Genomic DNA, 11,968 nt, shown 5'->3' with positions numbered 1-11,968 from the left:
CATATCTGTTTTCTCCTGTTAGGACCACTTCTACATGTGCATGTAATATACATCCATCCATCCTCCATTTTCTGTGCCGTTTATCCTCACTAGGGTCGCGGACATGCTGGAGCCTATCCCAGCTATCTTCGGGCGATGTAATATACAGTAATTGTTAAAATGTCAAGCCCATCTTAACATGGTTCCATCTTGCAAGCCTGTAAGGTCCCATATTTTGGCTATTTAGACCTCCATAGTGGCTCTCTAACATGGAATTAGTATAAACGTGTCAATTTCAGGCGACCGGTACAGTGGGATAGGCTGCGACGGCCCGCGACCCTAGTGAGGATAATCGGTAGGGAAAATGGATGGATGGATGGTGTTAATTTAACTTTAAAAAACACCTTGGCTTGGTCATACGGGTATCCAGAGAAGGCCCTTCTGACAGCTACTTCTGTTTGACCCAATTTTGTATCCACTATGTCCACATTTGGCTACGACTGCTCCCTTTCCCTCTGATTTCTTGCCTCTTTGTAGAAGACCCAGTTGTGAGAGCGCACGGTCGGAAGCAGAGATGTAGGAGGAGAGCTTTCCTAGTGACGTAGATAACCTCGGAAAATTCCAATGACCTGATTTCAGGCGTCACGGCAGAAAAACGTCTGGAACTAAGAATGCGGGGACGATTTGAACTCATATTTCACATGTTTACTGAGGCGCCATAGAGACAATATTACATCCCAAATACTTGGACAATGTTAGTTTGGCAAAATACGAGACCTTGACAACAATCGTATGTGTGGATTCACGTGGAGGCTTTTCAAAGTGTTCCTGCATGACAGTAAAGATGCTGAGTGTGGAAACGGAAAACTCCGGCTGCTCCGACACCCTCGGAATGTCTTCTTTGATCGCAGTAATGAACGCGTCTATTTGTGTCGCCTCCAAAAACGTCCAACGGGAAGTGCGAGCGCCAAGCAGGCCCCGGTTGTCTGTCAGGGTGGTAAATATTCAGGATGTGGTTTTTCTGGATGAATTTCATCTGTGATGATGCACTCAGCCACAGACTGTCTTTGTTTATCATTAGCCTTTTTTTCCCTTTCATGTCGTCAAATGCTACAGGGTACTTCATCGCCACCAGAAACTGGATACAAAGTTAAAACACCTTAATGATAACACAATATTTTCATAATCCGGAAAAAGAAACCAATGTCCAAATAGAAAAGTCAGTGGAGCGTAGACCTCCACCAAGGCCAAATAATGATGGCAGATAGTAGTAGATTCCTCCCTCAGAACTATGCAGCTAATGCTATACTGGACATCCAAACAGGAAGCCATCGTTGGTTGTAAAATGGAATACAGTGTATGGGGAGTCAGAACCGAGCCCTGCCGCAGATAGCGGAAATCCTCGGGTAATTGACCCCCGCCCCAATGGCCAAATAAGGTTAATAATTGCCTTTGGCAGCAAAGCATTGTTTTTCTATTAGAAAGGGCTGTGGCCTGACTTAATAAAGCTCCTCTCGTTACTTCAACATGCACTGTAGGTCCTTGGCAACCAAGATACCACAAGATGGCACCAAAGTAACACTTTTGGGTTTTGGCCTGAGCACAAAAACTGCAAATAGGTGAGTTTATCAGTGACTAACGAAGGATATGTTACACACAAAAAAATATGCAGGGCGACACTGTACAATGCAAACTCTAAAGATGTATAACTAAAAGGTTGTACAATTTAGCTCAGTTCAGCGTATTCATTTGTATTAACTCTGCATGTGTGATGCTTTTTCGCACAAAGTTTGGGAGTTGAAATTGTTAAACTCAAACAAGGGAAACTACTGTGTAGTAAATATACATTTTTACTCTATACCCAAGTACATTTCAGATTATGTATTTTTTTTACTTTTACATAAGTACAGAAGTTGAATCAGTACTTTTTGTATTATTTCTACTTCTACTTATGTACAGATTGTAAATACGAACTTTTGCCACCACTGTTAATCTTGCACATATAAAACAGATAAAACTGTAAACTGAAGAAAACAATGTAAGACTGGTGCATGAGAAGAGCTGTATATTTTGCAAAGACAGACAAGGTACATGTACTTCCGTATTCAGCTGCATGTGTGTGCATGTTGTATATGCAGGCAAGCAGGAGCGTGCATACATCATTCCTTCCCTGTGTCATGAAAAACCACAATGATAAGCACCTGGATTCCCACACGCTCCCACTTAGCCCCAATTGTTGCTAAACTGGTAAATTGGAGAGGTGGCTAGCATTACTGCAGGGAAGTGCTGAATGAAGTATTTTCACAACGGGATGCAAACTGGAACTGAAAGCGCGAGATGAACAGATCCTTTATGCTCACATGAGAGGAGCGCACGCTGGACAGAGTGAGGTTGAAAATGGAAAGACACTGTTTCTCAGAGGATCTAATACAGTCCCACGTGTCTGGGCCACACACACAGACACACGCCACATGTGTCCGTGTTCACCCCTCATCCTAACATCTAGCCTTCGCTCTCTCAATCCGGGACACACTCCTCGCCGACTTTGACGCAGGCTTTATTTCTTTGCATGTACGACAATAATCTTCTTCACCTCTCTAAAAAAAGCGGGCCAGGGGAAGAAAGGCCCTGCTCTTGACGCTTTATCTTTTGCCCCCCAAAATGCTTCGCGGCCGCTGCGGTCCGCTTCAATTGCGGCTGAAAAGAGACCAAATCCTTCTTGCATGCAACAAAACAAGACTGTAGCCCTTTCAGTGTGGCGGCCCACATGGAAACAGTCCTTTCTGTGCTTGGCGGACTCTGTGTCTGTCTTTCCATCCGCTCCCCACACGTTGACACCGTTTGTTGCGGGTTAAAATGCCCTCTATAGCGCATTGTTCCCCTTGTAGCTTCTCTCTTATTGAGTTTTTCCTGCCTCGCTTGGCGAGCTGGAGAGGCACGAAAGCACTGAAAGACCCCCGGATGGCAATCGGCACTCCAGGGGGCCTTTCCACCCGCAGAGCCCTCGCCAAAGGCCTTCATTGTGGGTAGCAGCAGGCAGCCAGCGAGGGCTGCACGCTGGAAGTATTGTGTTGCTGCATAGACCCATGTCACTCTCCGCAAAAGGGTCAAAGTTGAACCCCCACCACCTCGCGGGTTGCTCCGTACCTGCCTTGCCCGTGTTTCCCCCTTTCCCTCCACGCGGATACACAGGCACATACAAAGGAAGGCAGTCAGCACACTACTAATCAAACTCTTAACATTGAGAGGTAGCAGAGCGGAGAGGCTACTTCAGTTCACTTTTCCACGAATGGCTAATACAATTAATGGAGGAACTAACGAGCAGAGCAGGTCACAAGCTCCTGTGTGCATTTTACCGGCTCTCAGCACTTGAGCAGTATTCAAATCTTATCAAAACACAAAAAAAGCTTTGACATTGTTGACGTGGGTTTATGAGTCACAATTGTGTGGGTGTGTGGGTGTGCGTGTATACAGGTGTACAAGTTTGATAACTCAGATGGTGAAAGAGCTTGTCAAACATTTGCATCTATGCTGAGCCAGACCTCATGTCATGTGCTTATCTGGACACACTTGTGCATGGGGGGAATGCTGGCTCTCATGCCTCCATGCTCAGCATAAACACACAAGTAGAACACAAGCCCTCGGAGAAACAAACAGCTAGGAAATAGCTTTGCCTCCTTGAAGAAGGATATATCCATACATAGGCACGGTGGACGACTGCTTAGAGCGTCAGCCTCACAGTTCTGAGGACCGGGGTTCAATCCCCGGCCCCGCCTGTGTGGAGTTTGCATGTTCTCCCCGTGCCTGCGTGGGTTTTCTCCGTACACTCCGGTTTCCTCCCTCATCCCAAAAACAGGCATAGTAGGTTAATTGACAACTCTAAATTGCCCGTAGGTGTGAATGTGAGTGCGAATGGTTGTCTGTTTGTATGTGCCCTGCGATTGGCTGGCAACCAGTTCAGGGTGTACCCCGCCTCCTGCGCGATGATAGCTGGGATAGGCTCCAGCATGCCCGCGACCCTCGTGAGGAGAAGCGGTTCAGAAAATGGATGGATGGATAGCCATACATACAATATATACAAAAGGTCCATGCCGCCTTTCAAGATTTGTAGCTCATGGGCAACATGTCATTTTTAAAGAGGGACAAATGGGCCAGGTCTTTCACGGATGAGGTTAAAAAAAATGATCATATAATATAATAATAATAATCATAAATCTTTTATAAATCAATTAACCAATATTTAATAAAATTTAAGAAACAAATGTTAAATCCAGGCAGCACGGTGATCGACTGGTTAGAGCGTCAGCCTCACAGTTCTGAGGACCCGGGTTCAATCCCCGGCCCTGTCTGTGTGGAGTTTGCATGTTCTCCCTGTGCCTGCGTGGGTTTTCTCCGGGCACTGCGGTTTGCACTAACACAGCTCCATACCATCACAGATGCTGGCTTTTGAAATTTGCGTCCATAACAGTTCGGATGGTTCTTTTCGTCTTTGGCCCGGATTACACGACGTCCACAATTTCCAAAAACAATTTGAAATGTGGACTCGTCGGACCACAGAACACTTTTCCACTTTGCATCAGTCCATTTTAGATGAGCTCGGGCCCAGAGAAGCCGGCGGCGTTTCTGGTTGTTGTTGATAAATGGCTTTTGCTTTGCATAGTAGAGTTGAGTTGGAGTCACTGATGGTGTAGTGGTACACTCCCCTGACTTTGGTGCAGGCAGCGTGGGTTCAGTTCCCACTCAGTGACGGTGTGAATGTGAGTGTGAATGGTTGTCCGTGTCTATATGTGCCCTGCGACTGACTGGCGACCAGTTCAGGGTGTAGTCCGCCTTTCGCCCGAAGTTAGCTGGGATAGGCTCCAGCGTCCTGCGACCCTAACCAGGATAAGCGGTGTTGAAAATGGATGGATGGATGGAGTTGAGTTGCACTTACGGATGTAGCGTAAGTGCAACTATATTTACTGACATTGGTTTTCTGAAGTGTTCCTGAGCCCATGTGGTGATATCCTTTACACATTGATGTCGGTTTTTGATGCAGTCTCGCCTGAGGGATCGAAGGTCACGGGCATTCAATGTTGGTTTTCGGCCTTGTGGCTTACATCCAGTGATTTCTCCAGATTCTCTGAACCTTTTGATGATATTATGGACCGCAGATGATGAAATCCCTAAATTCCTTGCAATTGTACTTTGAGGAACATTGTCCTTAAACTGTTCGACTATTTTCTCACGCACTTGTTCACAAAGAGGTGAACCTCGCCCCATCTTTGCTTGTGAATGACTGAGTCATTTAGGGAGGCTCCTTTTAGACCCAATTATGGCACCCACCTGTTCCCAATTAGCCTGTTCACCTGTGGGAAGTTCCGAACAGGTGTTTGATGAGCATTCCTCAACTTTCTCAGTCTTTTTTGACACCTGTCCCAGCTTTTTTGGAACGTTTTGCAGCCATAAAATTCAAAGTTAATGATTATTTGCTTAAGTATTATCAGTTTGAACATTAAATATATGGTCTTTGTAGTGTATTCAATTAAATATAGGTTGACCATGATTTGCAAATCATTGTATTCTGTTTTTATTTATGTTTAACACAACGTCCCAACTTCATTGGATTTAGGGTTGCACAAAACAAATAATACATAAAGCCAAAAGAGAAGATATGAAAACAAAACAGTTCTTTCACACTTGCTGAAGATGTCGTACCGAGGACCACATTTATATGAGCTGACAGATCATAAAATAAATTTTATAATGAAATGTAATTACAGTAGCCTATTTGTTTTTCCACATTCTTTAATAATTGTCTTTCTTCATTTTCTGTCTGTTGTTCATGTCCATACACACTATCCAGACATAAGGGAACACATTACACCTATGACACAGGTTCCATTATTGCTAAATTCCTCCTTTTCTGGAGTGGACTTCCCCATGTTGAACAGTTCTGAGTGCACAAAGGAGGTCGATGTCACTATAGCACCAGTTTCATGTTTACCCCAGAGGAGAGCTGTTAGAGATGGGTGCTGTCAGTGGTGATGTATGAGTGTGACCTCACATTAACAGTACATGAGCCTCTTAAACCCTGACCCATGTCCCCTCACACCACCACAGTGAGCCTTCAGTCAACGCTGTCCCCTCTGCAACATGCACATTGTGCTGGGAAGGCCCATAGTGTGTGTGTGTGTGTGTGTGCAGCGCTACCTCATGTGCATTCCCCATGCTAACCTCCTGGCCATGTCCAGCGCCTGAGGGCAGGAGTTTGGACTCACCATGAGAGGGATCCCCCACAGGGGCGGCCACTTCTTTTCAAGCCTCCCTGGACGACATTCCAAGTGTCCCGCTGCTAGAAATGTGTTGTCTCCTTTGGGTGTCGTTTTAGGAGCGTTACCCCGTCGGGCCCCTGATGGGACATTTGTTGATATGATAACTCATTTAGGATTCAGGACGGATGACATTTGGTCAGCGGTACCCAAAAGGACAATTTGTCATCTCCTCAAGAGCCGCAAATTAGGGCGAGTGATTAGAAAATTAGCATTGTTAGTAACAGTTTTTTTCTTTTCTTCACACAGTGGCCACAAAGACAGTGGAACCTCTGAAGGTGAACACATATTCTATTCAAGTCACTTCTGGTTGTTGTTTTTTTTCAATGTCAAGGAAATGTATTTGTTCTAAGCTCAAACTGGTGCCTTTATTAACTGTACAGGCAGCGTGTAAGTAACATTTCCAAATTTTGATCAGTCATATAACTGTAAATATAAACGCTATCCAGCTATTGGGCTCAAATCGCTTTTATTTATTTATTTATTTTCCTGGTTTCCTCCCACTTTCCAAAGACGTATACAATATGTCAGGTTCGTAGAAGCCTAAATTGTCCATAAATGTGAATGTGAGTGTGAATACTTGTTTGTCTATATGTTCCCTGCTATTGGCTGGAATCAGTCCACGGTGTCTTGTCCACAGTCAGTCGGGATAGACTCCAGCTCACCCGTAAGATGGATGAGAAGAAGCTATAGGAAATGGATGGGTAAAGTAAAACTACTCAGCCTACAAAGCCACCTGACAGACAATTAATGAAAGGAAACAGGAAAGTATTTCCACAGTGATACAGTCACAAAGGGGATGTTTTTATGTTTTGTTGTGTCGCGTATGTTAAGTCTATTTACATTATGTGCTCGGTAAAATAATTAATGAATGTAATGAGTATTGAGTCACTGATGCCACAGTATATCTGGAAAAGGTAGACTCGTGAATGTGAATGGTTGGCTGTCTCTATACTGCTGTGATCGACTGGCCAGTGTTTAGTCCCTCTTTCACCCAAGACAATAAGTTGTATATACTGTAGATGGATGAAATGCATTGTACTGAACAAGCAGGCTCTTCAATGTTCCATTTCTGGTTTTTGGGTTATCTGCACACTTTTCCTTTTTGCCATCACTTTCTACAGTGATAACAAAACAAGAAAAAAGTGGATTTAATCCCTTTGATGCTCACTGAGCTGAAGTCTTATGAGATTTTCTGACAATGTTTCCAACTCCAAGACTTTTGAGATATATTTTTGTCTTGTTGAACTCCAAATTGTCTAGCATTTGACTTTGGAGGTTCCACTGTAATCAACAAAGAGTTTAGTCATATCGCACCACTTACATTTGTTATGTTTTATTTCTGGGCGCAACTTTAGGCTACTTCTAAATATTGGGCTTCTGAACTCAAGGTTGTTATTCTTATTCATGCAGATTTGCGCCTACACATCGGAAGCCAAACTTCAATTAATGCGACCAAGGTCCACATTTCAAACATGGCCTGATTTGCATCATAGAAAGCCGCCTCAATAATTGACCCTGACGGCCAGATGAAATAAATGTTCACGCTGGAAACAAGATCCGTCCATCTGAGGCTTCACAGCTTGTTCAATGTCACCGTGTACAAAAGGAGAGTGTGCTTGTATTTTTGTATTATGTTATTCATTGTACTGTCCGCTGTCTATCACAGAACATGGCAACAGGAAATGGAAAAAAAGTTAGACTTTTTTTTAATGATAAGAAAATATACGGTAGAAGCCATCGTAAATATTGATTTAAAATAATAAAAAGCAGTTCAACACATCTGAAATCTATGATGCACTTAATAAAAACAGAAAACTAAACATTTGTATGTCAATCTGTTCCACACTTGGCATTTTGTTCATCTAACATAAACCTGTTAAAGTGACTCTAAGCAGGCTCAAAAAATGGCATGTAAATTCGACACACCACAGAGAATAGTAATGTTAACAAGCCTTTCAAATTTGAACGAATAAAATCAAAATAAAAAAAATCGCTAAGTATAGCGACATAATGTCACAGGCGAACACGGCACCTGACGACATCGGAACGGTAGGAGGAAGTTAGACAGAAGTACTCGTATCAAGTTACCCACAAAACTGTCTCTGGTGAAAGTTTATAATTCTATCCTTCGTAAATGCGTCGGCTGGTGGTATTGTTGATGGTCAGCTCGCCATCCTTCAAAAAGCCAACCCATCGCTTTTTAATTTCCTCATTTTTTGGGAGCGGCTCTCCCTTAGAGATAGGGTGAGAAGCTCGGTCATCCGGGAGGATCTCAGAGTAGGGCCGCTACTCCTCCGCATTGAGAGGAGCCAGATGAGGTGGCTGGGGCATCTGATTCGGATGCCTCCCGGACGCCTCCCTGGTGAGGTGTTCCGGGCATGTCCCACCGGGAGGAGACCCCGGGGACGACCCAGGACGCGCTGGAGAGACTACATCCTTCGGCTGGCCTGGGAACGCCTCGGGATCCCCCCGGAAGAGCTGGATGAAGTGGCTGGGGAGAGGGTAGTCTGGGCGTCCCTGCTGAAGCTACTGCCCCCGCGACCCGACCCGGATAAGCGGTAGAGAATGGATGGATGGATGGATTTTTTGGGAGCTTAAAAAACATCACCGAGCTGTTCTGTAAATTGAGGGATCCGGTGAAGACTCATTTTCGGGGTGTAGCCATTGTTAGCTTGCTCACTGCACGCTGGAATGGTAAATGGGGCTTGTTATGGAAGCTAAGCACAGCTGACGCACAACTGAGCAGCATAGCCAAACGAAATGACATCACTTTGTACTTACAGTCCCCTCCAAAAGTATTGGAGCGACAAGGTCAATTTCTTTGTTTTGGTTGTATACTGAAGACATTTGGGTTTCAGATCAAAAGATGAATACGCCCACAAAATCAGGAAAACTTCAAACGAAAAAGATGCTTAAACAATATCTCAACAATTCAGCACTATATTGTTATAAGTCTTTGCAAATGTTTTCAGCACTTCAAACATATTTAATGCATTTAGAAACAAAACACGGATATCTGCTTAGAGCCTCTTTAACTCGGTCCATCGTTAACATGACAAATCAATGTGATTATGTAAAGTCAGTTCACAGCCATGGACCAATTGCATCCTCTTGCCAGCATAAATGAATAAAAATGTTATAGACTATAGTGAAAATACAAGTACTGTATATCCTTATTAAAACATAAAATGATTTAAATAGTTTTTTTTTCCATATATACTTCAATTTGAAGTATTTCAACTAGTGTTGCAATTTATAGGATAAATGCACCTCATTTAAAATTTTGAAGAGTATGGAGCTAGAATACAATATCTTTGTTGTCATATCGTGAACAACAAAATTGGTTGATGTCTTCTACATTTAGGACATAATGGAGAGTCACTGAGCAATGAGAGTGCACCACTACTGTGGTGAGGCTCATACAGTGGAACTTGTGCAAATGATGCAGTCCTCAAGCAATTTAGAGCAATTTAAAGTGACTAATAGTGCAATGATCTGTTACAGTGACGATTGTGCAAATGGTGAGTCATGGGTTGAGCTGAAGTCTTCCTTGACCCAAACATGCATGTTTTTGCAATGTTGGAGGAAGACGGGGGCCACACAAGCAACTAGAACAGGCAAACTTCACACAGGAAGGTCGGAGACCAGATTTGAACCCAGAACATCTTGATTGCTAGCCTGACAGGACGTGGTAACCACTATCCACTGTGCTGCCAATAATAATAATGAGGCTAAAAAACAAAACACACACAAATCTCTTAATTTTACTATTTGTTGACAACAAACATTGACTTGAATGACATCATCTCATTTTCCTCTCAGGATTGTGCAGCTTGTCAGCTCCATGACCTCTGACCAGACACGGATTGCGGGCTTCACGTATTGAAGGTTTTGCCATCTGTGACCCCCCACCCCCGTCTCCTGCCCCCGCGCCTCACTGAGGCCTGGTGTCTTTTTAGTGGAAAAATAGTCCGTGTCCACATTCACTGTCCTGGAAAAATTGCTTGCACTGTGGCTTGTTTGTTTGCTTTTTGTCTACGTCTCGGGGCTGACCACACGGAGCCTACAGAGAGATGGCTTTTCTTCGTGTGTGTGAGTCTACGAGTTAACTTGTAACCCAATGACCTTACAGCAATACATGTTTACCAACTTAACTCTGCTTGTGTCCTCAAAACATCCATGTTCAATTTCCGTGTATACTAAGTTAGTCTCGCTGTCTGTCGAAACCATCTATCCATCCTACAACTGGATGACTTTTTTTTCTGCAGAGACTCCTGAAGATACCACGTATGAACACAGACGGGTGCCCCTGGAGCTTTACAAGTGAGAAATAGTGAACATTCTTACATCTCAGCTTATACTTATTAATAGTATTCTTGTCACCGTTATTTATTGCCATCTTCTGTACTCACTCTTTATTGATTCACACTGTCAAGGAATTCCAAATCTCCAATTACAGTGTCTGTCTGTATTTTGAATATTAGGCAATGAGAGAACACTGAATGAGAGCAGCATGCATATGGCATCTGCACATAAATAATCAGTTAGAATACGTATATGCAGATGTGAATATGAACGTTACATGAATGAATATCTACTGTAAATGATTGTGAACAGCAACAACTATGGTCTGCAGGATTGTATGTAGGAAGAAAATTTTAGTGTAAAGTGTGGCGTAGCACATTATGGGCAAGTCTCTCTTTATTGAGGGATTTTGTGCCTCATATTTCACAATTCACTCAATATAACTAATCTTTATTGTTAAATTGATATTTCTACAGCAGTTAGAATGCTAGCATATTTTTGTGTCTTTACATTTGCTTCCCTTGAAATCAAGCAAGACATCAGTAGCTCTGATATTAGTTTCATCCTATTTGCCATTTTTTATTATGATTGAACTCATCAACATTCTAAAATGTCCCACATGCAAATGATTGATAGTAACTGTCATTAAACTTGTCTATAAGTTAGAGCAGTGATTCTCAACGAGTGGATAGGGACCAAAAAGTCGGTCTCGGATTCATTATGGGTGGTAAGTAAAAAATTACAAGGGGTCCTTTTTTTACATGACGTATAGTATTTTTTTTTTCCATAAAAATACTGTATAATTATGATTATGGCTGCGTGAGCGTAGGTTAGTAATAATTAAAGCTATAGTATGTAACCTTTGGCGCCCCCTTAAGCTCGAATTTTGCATTCTGCATCTCCTTAGTGGCTTGGGTGAAAATTACAAGTTGTGGAATATAGCGTTAACTGAATTATGTACAAATTTGAAGGAGGGAACTCAGAACTGATAAACTTGTGTACGGTGAAATATTTAACACGTATCAGGTCGGACTTGCCTTTTCTGGGTCCCAGAATGACAACAGTTGAGAACCAGCGATGTAGATTGGAGAGCACTGAACACTTTAAATGAAACTTACATTTTCTTTTTCTTTTTTTTTAAATGGCGCTTTATTTACGACTAATAAACCACAATGCAGTAGGAAAAAGCATATAGGACTAGTGGTTAGCACGTCTGCCAGACAGTCAAGAGGTTCTGGGTTTCAGTCTCGGTTCACGCCTTCCTGTGTGGGGCTTATGTGTTCTCCCTGCCTTTGCGTGTGTTTTCTCCAGGTACTGCGGCTTCCTCCCACATTCCAAAAACATGCATTGTAGTCTCCAAATCAGTGGTC

This window comes from Phyllopteryx taeniolatus, chromosome 7, assembly GCF_024500385.1.
Source record: "Phyllopteryx taeniolatus isolate TA_2022b chromosome 7, UOR_Ptae_1.2, whole genome shotgun sequence".
In the NCBI taxonomy this organism is placed as follows: Eukaryota; Metazoa; Chordata; class Actinopteri; order Syngnathiformes; family Syngnathidae; genus Phyllopteryx; species Phyllopteryx taeniolatus.
This window is presented reverse-complemented; position numbering follows the sequence as displayed.